Here is a 27,997-nt window from a genome sequence, read left to right as displayed (position 1 = left end):
AACAAAGCTTTTTGCACGTTAATCTTGGCGTTCAGACTGCATGTATTGGAGCCGACACCGCACGCGAAGTCTATCTGAATAGCATACTAACACAAACCCTGTTCTCTGCTGGTTGACATTTGTATATCCGTTATGCAAATATTCGCACCAGATGAGTCTTCCGCGCAAAGAATAACAAAGAAACAGCTCACTGTGCAGCACCTGCAACTCTACAACATTAAATGAAAATAGCAGAAAAGTGGGGCAAAAACGTATACGCGGAAAAGGTAAACGGTAAGCACTACACAAGAAAGCACAACCGCTCATCAGTCCTCGACTGCATTGACAAACGAGATGTGACTGCACTTGTGGTCTTGCCAAAGGAACTGACTCTGGTTCAGATAGAAAAGGCGAGGGCGTAGTGAAACAGCAGCTAATCGGTCGTCCTTCTCTTCTGAGAAGGAATAATGGTATGTGATTAGACCATAGTCACACCTCATCTCCGCTGTCAGGGCTTTAGCTAGTGAATGAGTTTCACATGCGTTGCTTCAGAAGAACGCTACCTCCAGACGGTCAAAATTATTTCCTGCACGTCAAACGCGAACTGGGAAACACGTTTATTGCTGGTGGCGACAACTGAATATAATGGATATATCGCTACCATTAAGTCGCTACCATTAAGTCTGTCAAAAAAAGTCGAGCCCTGGCAACTTAAGAAGAATATGCTGCACGTTCTTTACTTTCCCGTCTAACGGGCTCGGATGGGCAGGTCTGTCGAGCTTCTGCAGCTTTATCGGTGGATGCGCAGTATTCACGCGCAAGCGTAGGCCTTTCAAGTAGCCAAACATCTCGATTACAGTTGCCTCAATGCTCTGAAGAACGTGCCTGCTTTCTTGGTGCTGTCCTAAAGGTGCCACATTTGTTATTAGCCCCCCCAAAAGCTCCGTTCCACTCGGCCATACAATGTCGTTGGTGAGAAGTGCTCATGGACTGCTGTTCTTGGCGTGCTGCCCCCAAGGCGGCCGATAATGTTCCCGCGCTCTACGTAACTACGGTATGCGGAGTCTATAAAACGGCCGCTAACATGATGCCGATTTCCTTGAGCCTCAGTTCGTGCACTCGCGTCTGTGCACCAGCTTGTTCATAAGGGTGTCAAGGACAGGCGCAGTTGCCATTTCGCGAGCCTCAAGAGTTGGGGAGGGGTCATTCAAGGATGCCCTCATTTCACGCAGCCTGAAGAAGAGGTTCACCGGTGTCTTGTGCTGAGTCGGTCGGACCTATGGCGGTGCTGCACGGCGTTGCTGCATCCGGCTGCGCAGTGCTTCGGGCGGTCTCCCTTCAGCATGTGGGAGCCGCACTGTGAATGCGTGACGTGCAGGAACCTGAAATGTACCAGAGTGCGCTGTATCACAGCTGGCAGGTCGTTGACGACGCTGCATGCGTTGTCGGCATTCCAGCAGTGTCCTTGAAATAAAGCAAAATAAATTATTAGTTTTTTTTTTTTTGGCTAGTACTTGATGGTTGTTCCGTTTTTACAGTACATAACTGCGCTTGCTGGGCACTGCATGAGACCGGGCATAGAGTTTGCTCTACTCTGGAACTTAGTTCATGTCTTAACACAGACTACAATTAGTACAGGTTCCTTCATATTTTTCAGTGGAGTTCCTTATTGAAAGTGCAGGCAATTTTTACACCTCTCCTTCTCAAAACATCAGCAGGTATATTATATACATCATCCAAGTACGCGCTGGTAGAAACAAAAACAATTAAAAGCTTGCGCCATCATGAGCACCAGGGAGAACTCCTGCTGTGCGAGCCTGCTTGAGATAAAATCGCGCAATCATGCTCTATGTAGAAGCTGCCGAAGTCGATTCACTTGAAAGTAAGACATAGATTCCGTTACTGGAAGGGGGAGAAACTATGACACTATCCTACACTCCATAGGAATGCCCCTACAGAGCAGAGGTATTAAACTCGCAATGTCATGTGGCCTGCATTTAACACATTTTACATTTCGTCGCGCATGGGTCGAAAATCGTGAAGTAGAAAACAGTAGAAACACTGCAAATAAACAATGAAAACAAAGAATGAAAACCTAAATCGAAACTTCTTTTTCCTATACGACGCTCTCACATTATGCGTGGGAAAAAAAATTGGCACCCGGTCCTTCTATCTAAGCGCCGAAGTGCTATCACTTAAAGGCCAGCTGTAACAAAACGTTTCGCTCCACAAGGCAAGGATTTTCTTGTAGTGCGTCGAGAGAGCACTAAAAGCGAAATGTAGAATTTGTAACTGAAGCGAAGGAGTGTAGGTCTGCGCTCGAGGCTAATCGCTTGCAGGTGCGCGTCTCTGCATGCCGCCGCCACCCGCCTGTTTGCTTCTTGTATTGTGGACGCGGTCCTCCTCCTACAAGCGTGCCGCGTATGGGGAACGCCGACCGTACCATCGGCGCCGCATTTGCGGGCCCGTTTTAGCCCGAAGGTCATTCATGGGGAGAGGCGCCGCAGAACGTGCTGCCAGGTGCTCGCATGTATGGCACCCTTCGTACTGGCCGGTAACGAGCACCCAAATGACCCTTAAGCCTTTTTTTTACACTGCGACTTCGAGCAGTGCGAAAAGCAATCTCGTGTAACTTGTCTGCAGATGCGACAAAGAGCGCTCGAAGAAGCCTTTAGGATTTGACTCAGGCATTTTTCTCAGAGCAGGCAAGCCAAAAGCTCCCCTTTAATCCAGCGCCGGGCCTTCAGCATGGCGCCTGGTTGATCTTTCCCTTTCCATGTTGTGGCTCGTAGTGGTAAACACGGGTGGCACTGCGCAATGCACTGTAAAAAGGATTTAGCCAGCAGCGGCAGCGTGGATGGGGCGGCGGTGTGCGGGAGACAAGTGAGAAGCCTCCCGAGTGGAGAGGGTTCGACACCATCACCGGAGAAAGAATTTCTCCGTGCTCTGTGTTTGTTGTAATTTGTATTGCTAGTGGGGCCCCGGAGTTAGAGGCTAAGGCCAACCTACGGGGCTGTGCCCACCTAGCATAACTGTCCAATGACAGTTGATGTGTGGGGCTGGCCTCTGAAAATGACCGCCCCTATTTCTTTGTTTTGTGAAGGTGTAAAACGGGACGTGATCTAAGAGAGTTCAGTCCAGACTGAGCTGGGGCTCCATGCGTGGGCATGTAACGCGGCTGTTCTGCTTAGGCTCTAACCAGTTAGGTCGAAGAGTAAAGTAGCACAGAGTGTTCGTTTATATAAATTCTTTTTAACTTCCAGTTTTACTCTCTCTCTCTCTCTCTATATATATATATATATATATATATATATATATATCATGCTGTAAATATATGCTCTACCATCATCACCTTCAAGTACGCCTCCTGGTCTTCCCTACGCCGAACTACATAACAGGAAGGGTTTGGAGAACCTTCCGAAGAGGAACGAACAACAAATTCTAATGGTGTAGCTCGACAGGGTTCGGCACGTCTCATCTACAAGGTCAAGCATCGCACCGGCAACCACAGGCCATTCGACACGGAGCAGCGAGGAACCGTCAAGGGACGACTCTACCTCGGCTACCACCGACGCTGTTGGAGCGGACGCATCGTCCGGGCTCTAGGCGGCAGACAGCAAAATATCTGCACCGGGTAAGTGGGATTTCTTGCGTTTGTTGAAGTTGGCATGGTGGTTGGTTTGTGACGCTTATGGTTGAGACGAGGAGAATGCTAGCCGCTAAAGAAAGCGAATCTAATCGTGAGTGAATCGAGATCGAATCCTCAACAGGGGCAGCAATCGCTAGAGAGCGGAGTAGAAATGGCTACTGATCAGAGTGAGGTCGTGACTATTGAGGGTGATTACATTATGGAGAGCAGGTTACAGGTTGGTGAGCAGAAACCGAGATTGTCACCAGACGCGACAGCAGCTGAGACAGAGAGGATGGCTGTACACCGTATAGAGTTACAGGTAGAAATGGAGCTTCGAATGCGTGAAAATGAATCCCGAGAGCGACTAACCTTAAAGCAAATGGAGCTTGGGCTGTCGAATGGTCGACTGTCACCGCTTCGGTCGGGACGGAGCGATGAGCGAGGTATAGGCTCAGATTCAATAACACAATGTGCGAAAGTCCTGAATGGTTACAAAATGCCATGTGATTCTGATCTGCCACTGTGGTTTGAGGAGGTGGAGAAGCTGTTCGCTACATTCAGTGTGCCGTACAGTAGCCGAGTACATATAATTATGCCGGCACTGACAGAGCGAGTCTGATACTTGCTTCGTAACCTCGACGGAGCGGAATGTACGGACTATGAGGTCGTAAAAGCAGCGGTTCTAAGCGAACTAAAGCTCCCTCCTACCGAGTACGTTGAAAGGTTTGAAAGAAGGAGGAGACATCCCTTACAAAAATGAGTTTTGAAACTCTATTGTTGGACTATTGACCGCCTTTTGAATTTATTGAATTTCGATAGACATTCAACCCCAGCTGAGTGCAATCTTTACAGGGCCAACAGAATTTTCATTGTGTTCTACCCAATAGACTTTTTGTGCTATTTTTTCTATGTGCTTTTTGTTGTCAGTTTTCAACGTTCACGAACAATTAGCGTGTACTGTTCATGCTGACCCACGTTTTTAAGTAGTTTTAGGCACAAATGATAAGAGCATGATGTGACAATTTCGTTATGAATTTTTGGTCTCACTTGTAATCAACTATTGGCCACATTCTGCAAAGGGAAATATAAGAGCAGCATGCAGTTGCGTGCTCGTTCATGTTATATAAAAGTACATATTAACGGTGCACACTTAGCTCAAGCTTCGCAACACAGTAAAAATATGCCCTAAAAACTTCATGATGGCAAAGCCTCCACTAATGATGCAAATACATCGTTGAATGTCAATCAGAATCCGTAATGAATCAGCTTCTGTATGTCGCAGAAGGTAACTTTAGTGGTAGGACATATTTTATATTTATCATAAAACAAGTTCAGTGAGTCATCATACTAACAAACAGGATCCTAGATTGAACCTACCATGTAGGGCAGGACAGAGCTTTTTTAAACCAGTTGCAAAGTTCACTATATATATGCTTCAGGGTCTGACATTCTGCCCGAGCCTAGGTATTTTTGCCCGTAGCTTTTGCCGCAAAATGAGGTGCAGTCTGTATTGGAATTCTCCACCGCTGTATGTCTTTGGAGAATTTAACTGTTATTTTTTTCTTTTCCTTCCTTTCTTAAAGTGGACACCATGCTAAAATGAAGTCACTTTAAACATTGAGGGGTTCTAATAATGACGGATTGATCCCACGCATACTATAGAGTTAACACGCATAGCAAAAACATTCGCGTATGAAATAAAAAGAAAAAAAATAGGATTACACGCGTCTTCTATCGGCGACTCGTCTTTTCAAAGAAGCATTCGGCCACTGCCTTGCTACTGTCCACACCCATCTTTCCCCCGTGCCGCGAACGGCGCCAGCATGTCCGGAGGGTCGAGGGTTACTTCCTGTCGGCTGGGGGGCGGCTGGGGGGAAAAAGGGGGAGGGGGGAGGGGTTGCTCCCTCTGGGTCTCTGCTCTCTGCCTTCTCCGTGGTTTGTCTTCACGGAGATGACCTTGGCTGCAGCATAGCTGGAGTCGCGCAGCGGGGGCGGCGGCTCCCCCTTTTCACCGAAGCTGTTCTTCTGCGCCCCGTTTTCTTTGCACGCAGACGCGGGTACGCTGAGTGCGGCGATGTGCCAGTTCAGTTGGCGTTTTCCCGCCACCGTGGTCGCATCTTGCACTGTGAGCGAAGCACCGTATGTAGGTTTTTCACTGGTGATTATCACGAAGATCGTTTTGTTCAAATTGGAGCGCGAACGTACGCATTTAAGTCTTCGGAGGAATCCGCTCTTGGGTGGCAGCTTCTGCGCAAGGAGGACGTGTTTAAGAAGTTCAACAGTCGCAGGCGTTTTGGATTCTGGGCGAAAAGCCGGCGCGGGCGGAGGGAGCGTCTGCACTTTGGTGAGTGTTTTACTTTTTCCTATTCGTGTTTGTGCCAGTCTTGTACAGTGTGTGCTACGAGGTGAAGCACGCATGTAAATATTTCTAGCAGGCAAACCAGCCTCATCGGAAAAAAAAAGGAGGGGGAGAGGGAGAGAGAACGAGGCTTGTCTCTACGCGGACGCTGGGGCCGATGGAACGCCAGCTGGAATGGCGACATTTTCTTTCTTTTTTTTTTTTATCCGGTGACCGTTTTTGACGGATTGTTCGGCACAGTGCTGTACTCTTTCGATACGCTACTCGCGCTGAGACGGACACATTATCGAGATCATAATATGCCTCTGTCACACATTGTGGATTATTGAATCTGTGCAGCTCCACCATTTTTGCAGTGTTTGTTTTTGTTTCCACTCATTTTAGTGCCTATAGTTGGTAATTTTGCTTCAAGTTTTCTGGGTAGTAATGCTTGTGACTTGCACTTTGCTATTTATATTCACAATGGGATCTTTGACGGCAGCATATATTGTTTATCAGGGAGAAATGAACGATGTGGTAGTGCTGCCGAGCTGTGGAGGCGGCGGTCGATGCCGTCTAAGCAGTGAAAGACAGTGACAACTCATTTTAGACAAGAAATTTCTTGAGCTATGACGTAGAGCAGCGCACAAATGCCTTTGCTCTATTTTTAGGTTAGTATATACCGCAACTTAATTATGATTTATATTGTTTATTTCAGCATCACATGCGAGGAGTTCCCGGACGTATCAGCGTTTTACGCAAAGAACAGCCTGGCGTCATACTTTGCACATGAATTGAAATAAAGCAAATAAACAGCCCAGCTCATGTTATGGGTTCACCAAAGATGCGTATTTTTTCTTTCTCATTAACGCGCATTTTTTGTTCTGTGTTCCCTTTCCGCTGCTGATTAACAGAAAATGCTGCGTGATCAACGGTTAGCCAGGAGCAGGCACGAGGTGGTTTACATTAATGCAAAAGTAGCACAGCACATATCCTTGCTGCGGTCAGTCAACACATTCTATGTTCTGCTCGACCAATCAACAATTTAGTCAGTTTAGTGTAGGTTAATGAGTAAGTATAATGGGGCTTAAAAGATCAAGATCTGTTTTGTTCTTTTATGCCTCACTATGCTTATCATTAACCAGCACTGATCAGACAGGATTGTTGATTGGTCGGGCAGAACATAGAATGTGGTGACTTATCGCAGCTAGGAGATGTACTGTACTACTTTTGCATTAATGAAAATCACCTCGTGTCTGCTCCTGGCAAACCGATGGTCGTGTACTATTTTCTGTTGTTCAGGAGTGAAAAGGTAGCAGAAAATCAAAAAGCGTCACTTGCAGAGTTTCTGAAGCATTCGAGCCTGAAATCAACAGAATTTCAGTTGCGCGAATTCCAAAAGCGCTCTTAAGAAACACATGGGCCACTATTTCATAAGCGCTCAACAAGAGGTCAACACTGCATCATCCAAGATGTTGCCGATTATCAACAGACTTTCAACAGCGTGTATTGACACAACGCTTTCGAATTTCTATAGAAACCCTACATGCATTTTTGTAAGGGATGGGCTCAGTTTGCGTCGCGCGTGAAAACGTACCTAGCATACAACATTCAGGCTAGAGAGGTGGACTTAAAAGAGGCGCTGACCGATCTCACGGAGCTAGATCGCATTAAGGCAGGTCTCAGATCGGAGGGCATTGAATATGTGCGCCTTCGCGAAGGGCGAAGGAGAGTGTTGGATGAAGCCTAAAGGGCTATCAAAGGTTCTACAGATCTTTGAGCAGGCAAAAGGGAAAGGCCGGGCTACAAAGCAAGTTAAGGTGCCTGTGCAGCAAGCGGGCCAAAAACAGATTCATGCAGAAAAGCCCATAGTCAAATGCCACCTATGCCACGGGCAGGGGCACATTGCTAGGAATTGCCCACAAACAACCGGACACGAACCGCGCCTAAAACAACAAACTGCATAGGCACGGGCAGAGGGTACAGAAGATCGCGCTGGTCAATCAGACAGAGATAAAAGAACCAGCGGTAAACCAAAGTACGGATTTAACTGCTAGGGTTCAAGTGCAGATGCAAAGTTTGAAGGCAGCCCTATCGAAACTTCAGTTCGCGGACTTGGTGTGCGGAGACGCTCGCACAGAGGGAATGCTTGATACCGGCAGTGAAATAACAGTAGTACGAGAGAGCATACTACCACAGGCGCTGACGCAGCCATCAGAGACAGTGAAGCTAATGTCTGCTTTCTGCAGCTCAATTCAGGCGAAGTTGGGGACAATTCCTATAAAAATAGTTAGCCAGGATCAGTTGCTGATCACAAAATAGGCATAGTATGTGCCCTCACTGATGAGCTGACCAATGGGGTGAACTGTTTGCTGTCATTAGATGACTGGCAGCTGCTAATTGAGACCAGTGAGCGGCACGCACAAATACGAGTACTTAAGTCCGTGGTCCGCTGGTTGCAGAAGTTGCAAACGCAAAAAATCGAAATTCTAATGCACTGGTATGCGAAGTAAGCGCGGCAATGAATGTCGACAATCCACGAGAGGAAGCTGATTCAAGTGATAGAGAAGATGCAATTTCGTTGTCTAGCCAGTTTGAAAGACTTCGAACAGTGCAGGTCGGCAATGAGAGCTTGAGAAAGGCATGTGAGAATGTGCCTAGGCATGCTGAAACAGCTGGCCCACTGACTGCGCTGACAGAGCGAGGAGTTTCCAACTTGATATTGTGGTCGGATTAGGCACAGTGCGCATTATCCGAAGGACTCGCTCTGCAGAATAGTGGCGTTTTGGACTCCGCAACCTCCCGAGCCATACTGGCTGCTCACTGATGCATCAGCAACGGCTGTTGGGACTTGCTTGGCGCAGATGACGGAAAAGGGCAATGAAAGACCTATAGCGTTCGCAAGTCGTTCGTGGGGAGAGGCGCAGCAGAACGTGCTTCCGGGTGCTCGCATGTATGGCACCCTTCGTACTGGCCAGTAACGAGCACCAAAATGCTTCTTAAGCCGTTTTTTTACACTGCGAATTTGAGCAGTGCCAAAGGCAGTCTTGTGTAACTTGTCTGCAATGCGACAAAGAGCGCCCGAAGAAGCACTCAGGATTTGACTCGGGCACTGTTCTCAGAGCAGGCAAGCCAAAAGCTCCCCTTTAATCCGGCGCCAGGCCTTTAGCATGGCGGCTGATTGATCTTTCCCTTTACATGTCGTTGCTCGCAGTGGTAAACACGGGTGGCACGGGGAAATGCACTGTGGAAAGGATTTATCCAGCAGCGGCAGCGTGGATGGGGCAGCGGTGTGCGGGAAACAAGTGGGAAGGAAGTCTCCCGAGAGGAGAGGGTTCGACACCATCACTGGAGAGAGTTTTTTCGTGCTCTGTGTTTGTTGTAATTGAAATGGGTTTTACTGAAGGTTCAACGGAATAAATCCTCTGTAAGCTGCACGGCGAACAGCACAGGAACACAGTCCGTCTAGGCACAAACCAGGGAGCTCGAGCAGCGCAGCGGCACTTCGTTGTTCTCTTCCTCGTGTTTCGTGACATCCGCTCTTCGTTCACAATTTCCCCGGGAGCGAAGAGGAGCCACGCCACCCTGGCGACCTATGGCGAGGGCAAGACGAGCGGGTCGTAGTATGTTTTGAGGCGGCTCACGTGCACAGTTTCGCGGCCGCGATGACGCATGTCCGAAGAGGGAGTGAGTGGCTCCACGATATAATTTACAGGGGAGGTTTGGTGAACGATGCGGTAGGGGCCGTGGTATTCAGTTCGAAATTTCGATGACAATCCCGGTGAGGTGTCAGGAACCCAGAGCCAAACGAGGGACCCTGTAGGGAAAAAATGTGGCGTCTGATCTTTGTCGTGACGATGCTTTTGGCGGCCTTGAGATTCCGATGTTAAACTGCGGGCCAGCTGGCGACATTCCTCCGCATGCTTAGCAGCGTCAGAAAGAGGAGTCCACTCGGAGGAGTCGGGACGATATGGTAATATAGTGTCCGTCGTGGACAAAGCCTCACGCCCATAAAGGAGAAAGAAAGGGCTAAATCCGGTGGTTGACTGCGTGGCGGAGTTGTAAGCGTACGTCACAAAAGGAAGGACAGCGTCCCAGTTAGTCTGATCGGCGGCAACGTACATCGTGAGCATATTTCCGAGAGTAAGACTGAAGCGCTCAGTCAGTACGTTAGTTTGAGAGTGATAGGCTGTGGTGGTCCGATGTATGATGCGACATTCGGCCAGTAGAGCTTCCACGACATTTGAAAGGAAGACTCGGCCTCGGTCACTGAGCAGCTCACGCGGCGCGCCGTGGTGAAGAACAAAGCGATGGAGCAAGAACACGGCAACCTCACGGGCAGAAGCGGTAGGTAGGGCAGCGGTCTCCGCATATCGGGTTAGGTGGTTGATGCCGACGATAATCCAGCGGTTCCCAGAGACCGTGCAGGGAAGTGGCCCGTAAAGATCAACGCCAATGCGATCAAAAGGACGGGCCGGGCATGGAAGAGGTTGTAAGGGGCCAGAAGCACTAGGTGTGGATGGCTTCCGGCGCTGACAGGCGATGCAGGAGCGGACGTATTTGCGAATATAACCGTACATGCCGCGCCAATAGTAGCGTTGAGAAATTCTTTGAAACGTCTTGACTACACCAGGATGGGCACACTGAGGGTCGGCATGGAAAGAGGCGCAAATTTCATGTCGTAAATGGCGGGGAAAGACGAGAAGCCACCGTCAGCCATCAGTCATATAATTGCGGCGGTAGAAAAGACCGTCTCGTAGGGCAAAGTGTGGCGCTTGACGGCGTAAAGACCGAGAAGGCGCAGCGTTGGGAGAAGTGGAGACGATGTCGATAACAGATGCGAACCACGGATCTTTGCGCTGCTCCGCAGGCATATCAGCGATGGTTATAGACGAGAGGACGGGATCAGCCGCCGTGGAGCAAGCAGGTTGGCTGGATAGGGGAAAACGAGACAGAGCGTTGGCGTCCATGTGTTTACGGCCAGAACAATATACAACGCGAATGTCAAATTCCTGAAGGCGGAGGGCTCATCGTGCGAGGCGGCCGGACGGGTCTTTAAGAGAGGACAGCCAACATAACGTGTGGTGGTCCGTGACGACGTCAAACTGGCGACCGTACAGGTAGGGTCTGAATTTCGTTAGTGCCCACACAATTGCCAAACACTCCTTTTCTGTAACTGAGTAATTGCATTCAGCTTTAGAGAGAACACGACTCGCATAGGCGACGACATATTCGTGAAAGCCGTTTTTCCGTTGAGCCAAGACAGCTCCGAGGCCAACGCCACTAGCATCAGTAGGGGACTCGGTGGGTGCAGTCCGGTCGTAGTGTGAAGGATTGGTGGCGATGTCACAAGATGGCGCAATGCGGTGAACGCTTCGTCGCACTCGGCCGACCAGTCACTTAACTCACTGTTTCCTCCGAGTAGCTTCGTCAGGGGTGCAATAATAGAAGCAAAGTTCCGTACAAAGCGCCGAAAATACGAGCACAGACCAATGAAGCTTCGAAGTTGCTTGAGTGAGACCGGTTTAGGAAACTCTGCGACTGCGCGCAGCTTGGCCGGATCAGGACGAACACCTTCCTTAGAGACGATGTGACCTAAAATTGTCAACTGCTGGGCACCGAAGTGACAGTTCTTGAGATTTAATTGTAGGCCAGCGTCAGTAAGACAAACCAAAACTTGCCGGAACCGCTCTAGGTGCGTAGCGAACTCAGTGGAAAAGACAACAATGTCGTCCAAGTAGCAGAGGCAGATGTGCCAATTGAACTTCCGCAAGATGTTATCCATCATTCTCTCGAATGTGGCGGGCGCATTGCACAGACCGAAGGTCATCACATTAAATTCATAAAGGCCATCCGGCGCCACAAATGCGGTCTTCTCTCTGTCACAGGCGGCCATTGGTACTTGCCAGTAACCGGAACGTAAATCAAGAGACGAAAAGTACTCGGCACCTTGGAGGCAATCAAGAGCATCGTCTATAAGCGGAAGGGGGTAAATGTCCTTGTGGGTAATTTTGTTGAGGCGTCGGTAATGGATGCAAAAGCGAAACGAACCATCTTTCTTCTTTACTAGCACCACTGGTGAAGACCAGGGGCTTTGAGATGGACGGATCACACCACGTTGTAGCATGTCCTCAACTTGCTCATTTGTCACGCGACGCTCTGCCGCTGACACACGATAGGGGCGCTGTCGAAAAGGCGTGTTAGAGCCGGTCTGAATGTGATGCGCGGCTGTGGAAGTGCGGCCGAGAGGTGTGTGGGCAGCGTCGAACGCGGAGCGAAACGTCTGTAAAATGGCCACAAGCTGCGTCCGGTAGGTGGAAGGAAGGGCGTCATCGATGGCGGTTCGGAAGAAGTCGTCTGGCAACGAATCAGGCGTCGGATCGGACTGCAGAGCATCGATGTAGTTACCACGGTTGGTCTCAGAGGCATCCAGGTCAGAGAGAAGGTGGGCTGGTTCAAGAGAACCGGGAGATTCCCCACGTAGCAAAGTAATCGGGCACGGGGACGGATTGTAGATGAGTAGCTTCGTGAAGCCACCATGAACATCGAGAACAGCAGATGGCAGCGGCAGGTGCTTGCGGTGGATTAAGGATGCAGACGGCGTTAATAGAACACTAACGGCTGACACGGCAGGTCACGAAAGAGGCACAAGGGCACAAGCCTCTGGAGCTACGTCGACATCTTCAGCGATGGTGAGCTTTTGAGGACACACTGAACGGTTGTTGTCGTGCAGTATGTCGCACAGTGCAGAAAATTCCATTTCAGCTCGGGAGCAATCGATCACGGCGTTATTTTTAGACAAGAAGTCCCATCCAAGGATCACATCGTGAGAACAAGACGACAAAACCACGAACTCGACACTGTATAAAAGACCTTCAATGACGACACGCGCTGTACATGCTGCTAAAGGTGCAATCCGCTCTTCGCTGGCAGTGCGGAGCGACAAACCGTTAAATGGCGTTCTAACTTTACGTAATCGTCGGCAAAGTCGCTCATGAATAACAGACACTGCAGCACCTGTATCGACCAGCGCATGTACAGACAGACCATCGATAGAGATTACTATAATGTTCCTGGGCAAAGTATGAGGCCTTGAGCTTTTCGCCGAGCACGCAGTTCTCGCCTCATGAACCGCGGAACTTAGTTTCCCTTATCAGCAGGGGGTGATCGCCGGCGCATTGGTGACAGTGACCTGCGACGTGGAGAAAGAGAACGATGGGTCGTATACGAACGCCGTTCGGCGGCGTATGCAGGCGAAGAGGGAGCAGAACGAAGCAGCGGTGGGGAGTACTCCGACGATGCAGACTCGGGACGCGCAGCCATGCGGCGACGGCACCGACGGGCCACGTGTCCAGGGCAACCACAGTAGTAACAAATTGGGCGATTGTCCGAAGTGCGCCAAGGGTTGTAATAGCGCGGAGTCGCAGGATGAAGCAGAGCCGTTTGAGGAAGCGGTGGATGGCGTAGGACAGGCTGCACGGGTGGTAACGGCTCAGGCGGAGGCCGCGCAGCCACTGCCGCGTAGGTCAAAGGGGCTGAGACAGAAGGTTGTCTATATTGTACTGGTGCTCCGACGTATGTCAAGGGAGCGACAGCAGGAGCTTCAGGAAGCGTAAGAAGTGCTTCTGCGACTTTTTCGCGGATGACATGCTGCAACTTTAGCACCAACGGAGAGGAAGCGTCAGGACGATGGGGAACGAGGGACAGTTGACGGGCAACTTCTTCTCGAACGAACTGCTTGATTTGTTGCAGCAAGGGGGACTGTTCTGCGTCAACTGTTAAAGCTGCAAGAGGCTCCTGGTGTGAGAGCGAAGAAAGAGTGACTTGACGGCGCTTGCGTAATTCCTCAAAATTTTGGCATGCATTGATTACGTCGACCACGGTTGCTGGGTTTCTGGCCAGAAGCATCTGGCACGCGTCATCGTCGATTCCTTGTAAAATATGACCAATCTTGGCATGTTCTGTCATTGAAGCGTCCACGCGCTTGCACAGGTCTACAACATCTTCAATATAACGTGTAAAAGTTTCGCCCGGTAGCTGTGCACGGCCGCGCAAGCGTTGGTCAGCGCGCAGCTTGCGCACTGCAGGCCTGCCGAAGATATCAGAAAAAGTGGTCTTGAAAGCAGACCACGAGGGGATATCGGCCTCGTGGTTGCGGAGCCACAGGTTGGCAACGTCCGTTAGGTAGAATATCACGTTATTTAATTTGATACCGTCGTCCCATTTGTTGTGCGTACTGACCCGCTCATATGAGGACAGCCAGTCTTCCACGTCGTGGTCGCCGGTTCCGCTGAAGATAGGAGGGTCCCGTTGGCGCAAAGCTCCAGCGCAGAAGACGGGGGACGAGGAGGCGGTCGGACTAGGAGTGGTAGCATCGGTCATGGCTGTTGTCGGTAGTGTGCGGCTGCGAAGCTCCAGGGTGGACAGAAATCCTGACCTCCACCAAGTGAAATGGGTTTTACTGAAGGTTCAACGGAATAAAGTCCTCTGTAAGCTACACGGCGAACAGCACAGGAACACAGTCCGTCTAGGCACAAACCAGCGAGCTCGAGCAGCGCAGCGGCACTTCGTTGTTCTCTTCCTCGTGTTTCGTGACATCCGCTCTTCGTTCACTACATAATTTTTATTGCTAGTGGGACCCTGGGTTAGAGGCTAAGACCAACCCAAGGAGCTGTGCCTATCTAGCATATTTCCTTATTGGACAGTTCATGTGTGGGGCTGGCCTCTGAAAACGAACGCCCCTATTTCTGTTTTCGCAGGGGTCAAGTGGATGCAGCTAGCACAGAACCGGGTTAAGTGGAGAAATATTGGAGAGGCCTTCGCCCTGCAGTGGGTATAATCAGGCTGATGATGATTATGATGATGATTTCTGTGTTTTGTGAAGGTGTAAAACGGGACGTGATCCAAGAAAGTTCAGTCCAGTCTGAGCTGTGGCTCCATGCGTAGGCATGTAACGCGGCTGTTCTGCTTACGCTCTAACCAGTTAGGTCGACGAGTAAAGTAGCACAGGGTTTTCTTTTATGTAAATTCATTTCAACTTCCAGTTTTACTCTCTCCATATATATGTCATGCTGTAAATATATACTCTGCCATCATCACCAAGTATGCCTCCTTGTCCTCCCTACGCCGAACTTCATAACAGGTAGGGTTTAAGGAACTTTCCGAAAAGACAAGGAATGAACAACACAAGTTCTACTGCGAGTGTCTCAGGTATCACTTGCAAAAAGCGTGGTTCCTCAAATTGAACTGGAAAAAGGGCGGCGATAATATTAGCCGAAAGTGACGTAGAAACGGGCGCGAACAGACCCTGGGGCGCTATAGTGGAATATTGTGTGCTGGCTGCTTCTTGGAGGGAAAGAGAAACTTAACTACAAAAAGCATTGAGAGCTCTCGTGTGTGGGTCCTCATTGCAGAGCTCCTGCGGCCTTTGCTGCCCGGTTCGCTTGTTCAACCAGCCTAAACTAGTCTTCGGAGCCCGTGCTCACAGCGCAGCCTGCCATTGCTCCGTCGTGGAGTTGGTAATTATTGGCACTGAATTACTTTTACATGATAAAGTGAGGACTTCTCTCCGCACCACCGACATGTGTCGCAGTATACTGTTGGGCGTATGTTACCTTGTATATCGAGCGACTGGGATAAGATTCTGGTTGGAGCTGCCGCCATGAGACCGACTGTCATGAAAACGGTGCGCATATTATTAGGTCAGTGTGTCACGGAGAAAGCCCTCGCAGCATCTGCTTAGAAAAATCTAGCAGATTGCAGAAACGCCTCCTCTTCCTTGCAAAGGCAGCGCGTAGACTTGCACGCATTGGTGTCGCTGTCCTTCTCATAACTCGGAGGCGACGGTGACACAACCGGCCGAGAATGTGCCAGCCCTCTCGAGAACTTTCTACAGCCAATGACGACGAGCTGCACGGCAGGAGGATGAGTGGACGCTTAAAAAAGCGAAGTTACGTGTATATGCGCGGTGTAACAGGCAGGCGCGGCGCGCTTTATTTATTGAGGTCGCGTCACATGTGCCAGCCAGCTAGCGTTACTGCGTGTTAGAACGTGCTACTGCTCGGCTCGCGAGGTCAGTCTGCTTTTCGGCAAGCCCACGAAATCTTCGAGGGAGCGGGGCTCGCCTACATGGCGGCCACACCGTGAACCTGACAGTGCCCGCTGAAGAGTTTCGTGTTTGTTGACTGTCTCGTGAATCGTGCTGGGTTGTGATGCCTCTCTGCTTATTTTAAGACCCTCTTTAGTTGCATGTTTTGCATAGCCTTTGTGTGAATCTTGTCTGTGTAATTTAAGAGTTATTGTGAATTCCTCTGGAACGTCTATTGCTGTGTGTAGAGTTTTTTTTGTTACTTCTTACTCCAACCCTTCCCCTGACTTGAACAGACGAAACTGGGCACCAGACGGCCACCTTTGTCACTACAGGTAGTTTAGTTCCTGCTCAGCTTCCCACGCAAGTCGAAGACATCTCCTTCGAGTCGGGGACAGCTACCATTCCCTTCGCCCACAAACACACACACACATACTCTAAGGGTGCCTGAGAGTGTGCGCAGCATTAGCGGCGCATCGTTAATAATAATTATTAACGGGTGACACCGACTACTCCTATTTAACATCTTGTGAGGTCGGGAATACCGGCTTCTGGTCCCTGGAAGTGCGCCAAAATGTCGCCTTAGGTAGAGGTTCTCGCCTTGGTCCCTTTGACCTCTGACCTAACTCCAATTGCATCATCATCATCAGCCTGACTATACCCACTGCAGTGCGAAAACCACTCCCATATTCCTCCACTTAACCCGGTTCTGTACTAGTTGCATCCACTTGACCCCTGCGAACTTCTTATTCTCATCCGACCACCTACCTTTCTGCCGCCCCCTGCTCCGCTTTCCTTGCATTAGAATCGAGTTTGTTACCCTCAGCGACCATTGGTTAACCTCTCTTCGCACTACATGTCCTGCCCATGTCCATTTCTTCTTAATTTCCAATAGAATGTCGGTAACTTGAGTTATTTCTCTGACCCACTCTCAACGCTTCCTATCTCTTAACGTTACCCCTACTATTTTTCGTTCCATAGCCCTCTGGGTTGTCCTCAACTTAAGTAGAACTCTCTTGGTTAGCCTCCACGTTTCAGTCCCATAGGTGAGTAGAGGCAAGATGCAGCTGTTGTATACTTTCCTCTTGAGCGATACCGGTAAGCTGGTAGTCATAATCTGCTAGTGCTTGCCAAATGCGCTCCATCCCAATCTGATCCTTCTTATTGCCTTTTAATGGTCCGGATCTACGGTTACTACCTGTCCTAAGTAGACATATTCGCCTACTACTTCCAGTACTTCGCTACCTAATGTAAACTGCTGATCCTTCCCGAGACTGTTGCACATTACCTTTGTCTTCTGTATAGTGATTTTCAAGCCTACCTTTCTAGTTTTCCCGTCTAGGTCATCAATCATTATTTGCAGTTCATCCCCCGAGTTGCTTAGCAAGGCAATGTCATCAGCAAATTGCAGATTACTGAGGTATTCTTCATCTACCCTTATCCCTAACTGCTCCGATTACAAATCTCTGAATACTTCCTCTGAGCAAGCTGTGAATAGCACTGGGGAGATTGTGTCTCCTTGTCTAACTCCTTTTTATGGGAATGTTGTTACTTTCTTTATGCTGAACTATAGTTGCTGTGCAGCTCCTACATATATTTTCCAGCACTTTCACGTACGGCTCGTCTACCCCCTGATTTCGCAATGCCTGCATCACCGCCGAGGTTTCAACTGAGTCAAATGCTTTTTTGTGATCAATGAATGCTATGTATAAGGGCTGGTTATATTCCGAGCATTTTTCTATCACCTGGTTGATGGTATTGATATGATCGATAGTGGAGTACCATTTGTGAAACCCTGCTTGATCCTTTGCTTGATTGCAGTCGGAGGTTGTCCTGATTCTATTAGCGGTTACCTTAGTAAATACCTTGTACGTAACAGACAGTAAGCTGATTGCTGTGTAATTATTAAGGTCCTTGAGTCCCATTTCTTATGAATGAGGATAATGTTTGCATTCTTCCATGCCTCCGTTACCCTCGATGACACCAGGCACTGCGTATACAGGGTAGCCAGTTTTTCTAGCACGATATCCCCCCCTACCTTCAACAATCTGTAGTTATCTGATCCTCTCCAGCTGATTTCCCCCTTTTCATAGTTTCTAATGTTCTCTTGACCTCGTCTTTTGTCACTGGTGGAACGTGTGACTGTTTTCCCTACCGCCAATCTCATTACGGTCCTGACTACTATGGCTACTGTACAGATCTGTACAGAACTCCTCGGCTACATTGACTGTCTTCTCCATATTCGTGATGACGTTGCCTGCCTTGTCCCTTATCGCATACATCTGGTTTTAGCATATGCCCAATTTCTTTTTTACCGCTTTAAGGCTTCCCCCTTTCTTTACAGCATGCCCAATTTTCTACATGGAATACTTCCTTATATCGGCCATCTTTCGCTTATTGATTAACTTTGATATCTCGGCCAATTCTATCTGGTCTGTTGGATTGAAAGCTTTCATATTCTGGCGTTTCTTAATTAAATCTTTCGTTTCCATAGACAGCTTACCGGTATCCTCTCTAACTATCCTACCGCCTACTTCTACAGCACACTCAGTAATGATATATTTGAAATTATTGTTCATTGCTTCTAGGGTAATGTCGCCATCCTCGGCTAGAGCTAAATATCTATTCTGTAGCGAGATCCAGAACTCTTCTGCCCTCCCCCTCACCAGTAATTTGTTGATGGCTTTCTTTCTTACTAATCTGTTCCGTTCCTTTTTCAGATTTAGGCTAATTCGGGACCTCACCATCCTGTGGTCACTGCATAGCACTTTCTCGATTACCTCTACATTTTGCATAATGGCGGGGGTTGACCACAGTATGAAGTCAATTTCATTTTTAGTCTCCCCGTTAGTACTTTTCCATGTCCATTTCCGGTTCCTCCGTTTGCTGAAGAAGGTATTCATGATTCTAAGGTTATTGCGCTCTGCAAACCCAAGTAGTAACTCTCCACTGCTATTCCTAGCGGTATTCCTAGCAGCGGTGGCGTAGCGGCAGAACATCCGCCTCTCATGCAAGAGGACCGGGGCTATGCGGCTATGCAAAAAGTAAAGACGCAGTATACTGTACTAACGGGTGACTTCAATGCGAAGGTAGAGAAAAAGCATGCAGGAAACCAGGCAGTAGGTCCCAAAGCGACTCAATCTATAAGAGGCGCGTATGTTTCGTTTTATGATCTTAAAGCTTCACTTTGGATATGGCAGATGGAGCAATGGAAAGTCGATTATTGGTGAAAAGTTCAGATTCTTGAGTGCGTGCGAGACCTACTGCCTTGTCTCCTGCCTGCGTTTTTTCTACCTTGGCATTGAAGTCGCCCATTTGCATATCATCTGTGAGATCGGTCTGCAGGTTTCCAGCAATGACGTCGTGACCCGGAGCCCAAATCATGTTTTCCCACTTTCCTTTATGATTGCAGCCACGTTTTTGCCTAGCCTACCGTTGGTGAACTCCGGCCAACCGTCTTGTGAATCAGTAAGAATAACTAGAGAACGCCCGGACTTGTTGCCCTCTACGATTGCTAGATCAACAGCGGCCTCCTCAGCGTCAGGTGCAACTTGCAAATTTGTAACGAGACGCTGACTTCCGAAAATAGATCACAGCTACCACTGCATCTCTTCTCTTTGAATATAGCCGCATCTACATAGACGGTGTTCGTCTTGTTCTGATCGATCTTAAGGCTTCTCCCTGGCCCGGCGCATCACCTTAACTAATGACAGGATGCATGTAATTAGGAATTGGCGATACTGCAAACGTAGACCGGAACACGTCCGGGATTTTTGTCATCCGTTCAATCTCATGTATGTTGTCACGATAGTCCAGTCTCCGGAGAGAGCTCGTTCCGTCGCAGTGCGTTGTATGCTCATGTTCTGAGAGAGAAGTTGCGCTTCCCTGTTCTCATCGTATTTGTTTGTTAAGCCGAGGGCCATCAAATTATCGATTGCCGTTTTTATTGTCAGCCACAGCAAAATCTTATACGCCTTTCTGAATATCGCTTCTAGTTGATCTTCCTACGTCCGGTTCAGGTGTTGATAGGGAACGTGATTCTTTCACCCGCAATACAGGTTATTCAACCCGATAAGATTGTGTCTTGGTTATAACGCCGTCTTGCAATAACTCGGGGAAGTGTTCGCCATACCTGAAGATGACAACGGGTTTTAGGAAGGAACAGGAACACGCTAGCACGAGAATCGATTGAAGCTTTTCGCATTCATACGAAAGGGGCGCAATGCCTAAGCAGCCCTTCGGTTAAGCGCTTCTCCAGTGAATACAGCTTTTTGGATAGACTTATCTGATGGAAGTGTTGGGCTTTTTAAATGTCATTTGCACGAGTGCCCGTGTTTCGGGTTTCTGCGCATGGGAAGAATTGCATACATGTGTGTGCTTCTTCGTTGAATAAAATCCATTGAGAGTAGCGCTTGTCCCGTTCTGCTTGTCCCTTGTGTTCCTTTGTCGCGCTATAAATATCTCGGATTAAGCAGTATGAACCAACTCGCCCAACAAAACGTTTTGTTGGACACGTGGACCATACAAGGCGTTTAAGACAACACTTTCAAAAACTCCTAAAGCCAAGGAGGTAAATACAAAAACAATGCGCAGGAACAAGGTATGAGTCCCGGCAGAAAAACGATACCGCAGATATTTTCTAGTTATGAAAGTAATAAACTGAGTTTTCGTATTACTCTAAATAAACGCATTGCCGCTGGACATCATTCACTGCATATTAGCAATGGCAGGACATTCACAGCTGATGGAAGATTCAGCGGTGTTTCCTTCAAACGTTTTTAATTAGGAATGGTATGATTAGACTCTGCTAACCACATGCTGCCGGTGAAGTTTCCACCATGTTTCATGAGCGCCGGATAATTTCATTCAACAGATATATTAGTAGACAATCATAGGCCCGCAATTGGAAAGCGGTCGCTCGTACCTGGTTCGCATAGAACAGCATCTCATGACCAAATTCTAAGCGAGGAACAAATTTAATGCCTAGAATCAATTGCGAGTGTGACGAGCCCGCACTATACAACAAGACTCGATGACTCAGTAACCCCCTCTCGAAGCATTGACATACAAGAAAAAGGAGCTAGCACAGCGCGAGGCGGCCGCTGTAACCACAACCGGGAAATTACCTTTATTCGCGCATGCTGCGACCGCGCTTCATAAAGATGTAAATAATAATAAATAATGTTTTCACATGTCGAAGCGCCCTCCTGAAGATCACGACGCTTATTTCAGCCACACGCCTTATACCCATGGGGCCTATAAGATAAAGCAGGAGCGCCGACTAGAGATTCATCCCCACTCTCCAAGTGGATGCCGAACCAACCGTCAGGATGAATTCTGACGACTACGTGATCGTGGTCAAGCCAAGTACTAAGGTCGACCTCAAGACAGCGTTTCAATAGGGTGAGCTCGGCTATGCAATTTCTCAATACATCGGTAGGCAGCACATGAACGCCATCCCAATTTTTCCAAATTGGGAACAAAACTTCATCGTCTGTGGCACGCAGAACGCCGAGGTAGTTCAGAAGGTGTCACGGACTTCAAAGTTAACACCAGCAAAGGACCGCTATCGCTTCACGGATACCTCAAGCTCACTGGTGATGTGTGTCGCGGAATGATTGCTGTGCAAAACCTAAAAACCAGTGACTCTTTGAAACATAGTGTGCAGTGGCGTGGTGGAGAACTCGTCCATGTGCGCAATCTGGGGAACTCCGACGTAGCTGTGCCCACTTTCGCGGGACGTAACGTTCCGCGGCACGTACACTACAACGCAGAACTGACTCCCGTAAGGGGTTACAAGGAGACAGTGCCAGCGTGCTACTAGACAGTTTTAGTTTCACGTGCGTACAGAGTTACGTACGCAAACGTGAGAAGTCTACGTGCGCTGCGCGAATTTCGCCAGGACTACTTTTAGTTTCACGTACGTGGTGTACGTGAAGCAAAATGTATGGACCTTTCATACAAGCCTCGAAAAACTGTGCGTACGTGTTATGCCGCGCCATCTAGTACAGATGAACCAAACTAATTTTGTTCGGTCGAGCTGCCTTGAGCCGAGTCATGCTGCGGCCGTAGCCAAGAGTCGGTCGAATTGGAAATTGCTGTTCTCAACGTCGTTGCTCTACAGTGAACAATTAGCAAGACGCATACCTATATGCGTCCACCGAACAGCGTGTCGCATGCAGTCTTCGAATGGATTGCATTCTCTCACGTCGCGAAGCATATCCAGATCGTCGCTTTTGGAAAAGCGAATTCGCTGGGCAACAGAACTGATGCTTACAACTTCACGACCTTCCCCCTACAACGGATTGGCTCTGGTTGGCTGCCGGCTTGCATCTGGTACTCTAGCCACTTCTCGCTCAACTCTGGTCTGGCGTGACCTCGCGAGATCGTTGCTATGACGACGACAAACGCTTCTGCGTCAGGCTTAACAGCTGAAAAATCGTCCTTCTATCTAAAAACAAAAGGCTATTTGTCACTTGAAACTTTACGCGAGGGTAAGATTGGGTAAGCTTAAAGCGAATACAACAGTTTAGAACACGATATCGCGCTGAGGAATTAGCGGCGAAGCTGTTATTGCTGTGAAGCGGGCGGGCAGGGCTTCGCCATGTTGTCAACTCTACGTATGCCAGCAACGTGAAGATGCCAACGTGAAAATCCGAATCTCACGTACGTCTGTAAAACTCCCGCAGACTCTTCACGTCCTGCGCATGCGCACTGGTCACACGTAGGCGCTTCACGTACGTAAAGCTCCCACGTACGTGAAACTAAAACTGTCTACTGTTGTGGCACCCTGGGTCACCGGGCGGCCAATTGTCCCGCTCCTGTGAATGAAAGATGCGGACTTTGTGGACAAAACGTGGGGGCTGCTACTGAGGAGATGGCCCCCCACGAATGCAATCCAGTGTGCGTAATCTGTTGGGGAACCGCACCCCACCAGCTCTCGCGATGCACGGGTAAATTCATCAGGCCTCAACAGCCAAGGCCCATGACATCGCCCCCCCCCCTTTCCCCCGTAAAACAATAACGCCAACAAGAAACACAAAACCGCGGCGGAACACCACCAAATGGCATGATAGTGTTAGCTAGTCCCTTTGTAAGACAGCGGGATCAACGCCACCACCCGGAGACGCGGAGTTCCCAGCTGTAAAGACTCCTTATGGCGGCGCCGCCTGCAAACTATCTAAGGTAGGCAGCTGGGCGAGGGTCGCCTCCTCTTCTTCTTCCCCTCCCCCTCCCCCCTCACCAGCACCGCCGAGACGCAGGAAAATAAACACGAGCTCACCCTTTTGCGAGCTCAAAACGAAAAACTAGCCAGCGAGCTTAATTCGCTGCAAAAAAAAAATCACTACTCCACACTCCTCTAGCGACGAGGAAGAAAACATAACAGAAAGGGAGATTCCTAATAATATGGAGAGTTGTTTCGGAACCCTGGAGACCCGGGTCATCGCGTTTAAAACGCAGTTGGATGATCTTTCCAAAATTATCCATGACAAAATCGCGCGTCAGATGGACATTGTCATCACACAGGTGACACAAGCTATAACTCACATTATCCAAAAATGGATACAGGAAAATCCTCGCGTCCTTAAACGCGTGGGTGCAATGAGGAACATTAACGGCTCTTGAAAACAACAGTCATTCCTGATGAGTCTGACCTTTCTGTAGACTCCTGCATGTCTACGCCGGGCACTAGCGGACTGGGAGGTCTCAATAACGTAATCCCGCCCTCCGTATCCGCCCATTGCCCCCAACCCTAAGTCGAGAGCCAGAAGAACTCCGCCGCTTACACTAACGCAGTGGAATTGCAGAGTTCTCGAGAACAGCAAGAAGCATGCTGAACTCCGCCTCTACCTTGAGACCTGTGAATTCCTCGTTGCCGCGGGTGCCCTTCAGGAACCCGGCGCAGGCGTCAAGCTCACAACCTACACTACATTTCAACACAATCCGCCGACATGAATACTTGTTCACAGGCAATATACTGCACAGGTAGTCACACTCCCCACTACACCACCGTTCGCATACATGGTGGTGTCGGTACTGCCCCTTAGGTGGTCTGACCCTCCTGTACACATTCTAAACATTTATTGTCCCCCGGAACTTAAGAATGTTACGTTAACCGAAATTGTCACGCAAGCTATGCAGGTAGCGGTAAAGAACCCACTTCTGAGTGTCGGTGATTTTAATGCTCAGAGCAGGCTCTGGGGGTACCCTCGGGAGAACACACGTGGAAGGAAGCTTGTGGAACTTCTCTCTACACTCGGACTCACCCTCCACACTGACCCCACCAATCCAACACGTTTAGGAAATTGGATTCAGCGCGGATTCAACATCCGCCATGCCGACTGGCTGAACACAGAGGAAACTCTTGGTAGCGATCACTATATTTTCTACACAACCATCTACATGCGTTCACTGAAACGCCCACAAACACAAGCTTGTGTCCCGGATGTCTATCGTAGACCCCCTCAAGTCGGGATATGACACCTAGTACAAATCACTCACGTCTGCACTGAAACAACACGAAAGGCAGATACAGCTCCCGGAAACGCAAACGGACGTAGTCAACCACCTCCTCCATCTTCGGGAGGCCCGCCGCAGCCTCACCAAGACATTAAAAAAAACAGAACCACAAAAAACGTTTCATAAAACGCATCCTCGAACTCGCACATCACGCCGCGGAATATGCAGCTCAGCTAGCCGACACTCACTGGGTAGACAGGTGCAACACGGCTGCGCGCCAGATGTCTGGTCATAATACGTGGCGCTCACCGATCCAACAGAAACACGCACGGAAACCCAACGCCACTTACATAAAGTCATGCACAACTTTACAGGAACTACAACAGAGTTAGCGCACACGCAAAGGGACCGATACATGTGCACCACCAAGGACCCTCGGGTGGTTGCCTACTCGTATGCAGGCAAAGAGGACACGGAGCTGAACACTCCGTTCCAGCTCCACGACCACCGAGCGGCCTTAAGCAAGATTAAACGCGACACTGCACCCGGTCGCGACAAAGTTACGGTCAAGCTTTTGGCCAACCATCTCGAAGCAGCACATGTCGTGCTTCTCAGATACATAAATAGTATTTGGGACGGAGACACTCCCCTCCCTCTCAATTGGAAGTCGGCTCTCGTGACCTTTATCCCGAAAAAAGGCAAACTTATTCATGTGGAGAACGTTCGCCCCATCTCTTTCTCGTCTTTGTCGGCAAACTGATGGCGACATGTCACCCTCAGTTCGTCGACAGCTCCAATACGACATCTTAGATCCCGTCGAACGTCCTGAAAATGACAAGGTGGTCCTGCCCTTGGACCTTAAGGCGCATTAGACAATGTGAAGCGCGAAAATATGCTGTGTTTCGAGAAATTCGGTGAGTGTCACGCACCACTGCTATGGTGCGTGACACTCACCGAATTACTCGAAACACAGCATATTTTCTCGGACACCATGTTCGGTTTCCGCCCTCAAAAATCAGCACAGAATATACTTCTGCAGCTCCACCACGACATCTTAAATACTGTCGAACGTCCCCAAAACGACAAGGTGGTCCTGCCCTTGGACCTTAAGGCGCATTCGACAATGTGAAGCACGAAGTAATCCTCGATCATCTCAGTCACACCAACTGTGGTCACAAAACATGCCATTTCATTTGAAGGCCTCGCCTTCAAAAAAACGTGTCCGCGAGCCATGGTCTCGCCCGACGAGTGACAAATCCAGTCTCCTAAAAACACCGGTTTATTCCGGATAAACAAAAAAGCAAAACAAAGAAACATAAAGCGCTAGTGCGCTGAGAACAGGCTGTTCATGTGCGCGACAATTGAACACCAACGGAAAGCGGGAAGAATGTCAGGGTCTTACCGCGGCGATACCAAACACACTGCGGAGCGAATAAAACGAGCAATGGGCCAAAGCGCTAACGGCGACACAAGAAAGATTGCTCCACGCGGTACAGCAACTCACAGGAATACGCCTAGGCTGTTCCTGCAGACACTGCTTCCATCGTCGTGTCGGCGATCTTCTTTCAGTCGTCCGTGCACACCCTGGCCCATGACGCTCGCCGGTTGCCCCGCGTCGGCCTCTCCGCCGGGGCAAAAAAGCCACGCGCCTCGCTTCTGACGCGCTTATCTACCCTCGTCTGTCGCCGCTAACATCACGCCCCCCAAGATTATCTGCTTGCTCATGCGCACTCGCGCTGCCCGTGCAAACAATACAAATAGAAAAACGCGCGCGCCGTTTAAAACACCTAAAGGGGCTGCGGAGCCCCACACTCCCCCCCTCTCAAGACGGGACACCTCCCGAGATGTCAAAGAACGAAACGAAGAAGGGCACTGGGAGGAGTACAAAAACAATGCTGGTTCTGACGAGCTGCCCGCTTGAAGGAATCCGCTGGATTGTTGGCATTCATCAGACGATGGTCCAGATGGTTCACATCTGGTAGACCCGAGTGCCATTACGTACTTTCTGGCCGCTCGTAGTAGTTTCTCAGGTCGGTGACGTTGACTGGTCCGGTCTCCCGGCCACCCTGCACATGACGAAGCATGTAAGCGAGCCGCGAAAGACGCTTTATTTCTACAAAAGGACCAGTCCATCGAGGAGCGAGAGAGGCGGCAAATCCTTTTGTGGCATCACTTAGCGAGTGCGAGCGGCGGAGTACTTTATCCCCAACGTCGAACTGCAAAGGACGCCTGCCCTTATTGTACTGGCCGCAGTGCTCCAGGCGGGCGAGGTCCAAGTTCTCTCTGGCCTCCTTTAGAGTTCCAGCGAGACGACTGGAGAGATCCTGGGTGAACCTGGAATAACTGGGAATAAATAACTGGGAATAACTGGAATAAATGAGTAAGGGCATGTTCAATGGGAAATCGAAGCTCACGGCCAAGAAGAATACCGGCCGGCGTAAAACCAGTCGACCGGTTTACTGTGGTTCGTGTGGCGAAAGCCATCTCCTGCACTCGCAAATCCCAGTCTTTGTGACGTTCCGTGGAAGCCACGGGCATGTTTTTTAGGTTTCTGTTGACCCGCTCTGTGATGTTGGCCTGAGGATGGTAGGGCGTAGTCTTTTTGTGCTGCACGCCAAGAGCTTTGCAGTTGTCAGCAAATATCCTGCCTGTGAAATAAGTCGCATTATCAGTGGTTAGCTGCGCCAGGAAGCCGAACCGAGTGAATGCGTCTAGGGGTTTATCCCAGACTACTTTTGAGTCCAGTTTACGCAGCGAGTATAATTAAACCAATTTAGAAAAATGATCAGTACCAACTAGCAAGTAGCGATTTCCTTTCACAGATCTAGGATAAGGGCCCATTACGTCGCAAGCAACAATTTCACACGGGTAACGGCTCTCCACAGGTTGCAAGAAGCCCTGTGGTTTACCTCGCCTTGCCTTCGCTGTCTGGCATGTAAGACAAGTACGGACGTATGCCACGATATCCTTTCTCATGCGGGGCCAAGTCACGATGCGACCCAGCTTTTCATATGTTTTCTTGCCATCACTGTGGCCTGCAAGGCGTGTGTCGTGAAAATACTCTACAAAGAGCTTGCGCAGGCTCTTTGGTACGACAACACGAAATGGGGACTCACCATGATCTGTGTCGGCAGCGGGTATATATCTCACGAGAAGTCCATCCTCTGCTTCCAGGTAGCAGTCATAGCGGCCGGTAGGCGCTGTGCTTCCTGCAGGGTTGGCGCTGTCCAGGCCCTTTCGTATTTGGATGGACTGAGGATCGCTTAGCTGAGCTTGGAGCAGCTGTTTACGGGAAACCAGCGTTCCCCAGGCATCAGCGGCTTCTGCGATCACAAGGACTTGCGGTGCTTGCTCGCCATCTGCAGGTAACGGAGCTCGGGACAGGGCGTCGGCTGCCTTGTTGAAGGTGCCTTTCTTGTACTCCACCCTGTAATTATATTTCTGAAGAGCGAGCGCCCAGCGGGCTAGACGGCTGGCTGGGTTCAGCAGCTTTGACATCCAA

The 27,997-nt window shown here is 49.4% G+C and overlaps 1 long non-coding RNA gene across 1 annotated transcript; it reads right to left on the bottom strand.

The window, feature by feature from the left end:
* Nucleotides 1-12: 12 nt before the first annotated feature.
* On the bottom strand, nt 13-26,225 carry LOC146170858 (uncharacterized). Its single transcript, XR_014703093.1, has 2 exons — nt 26,000-26,225; nt 13-1,361 (listed from the first exon to the last, which is right to left on the bottom strand). It is a non-coding gene; the product is annotated as an uncharacterized LOC146170858 (long non-coding RNA).
* Between the last annotated feature and the right edge of the window lie 1,772 nt (nt 26,226-27,997).

Source organism: Amblyomma maculatum, unplaced genomic scaffold (genome assembly GCF_055883805.1).
Source record: "Amblyomma maculatum isolate TAMU_Amacu unplaced genomic scaffold, ASM5588380v1 scaffold_34, whole genome shotgun sequence".
Lineage (NCBI taxonomy): Eukaryota > Metazoa > Arthropoda > Arachnida > Ixodida > Ixodidae > Amblyomma > Amblyomma maculatum.
The sequence above is the reverse complement of the archived record's forward strand: the minus strand, read 5'-3'. Positions and strand labels throughout refer to the sequence as shown.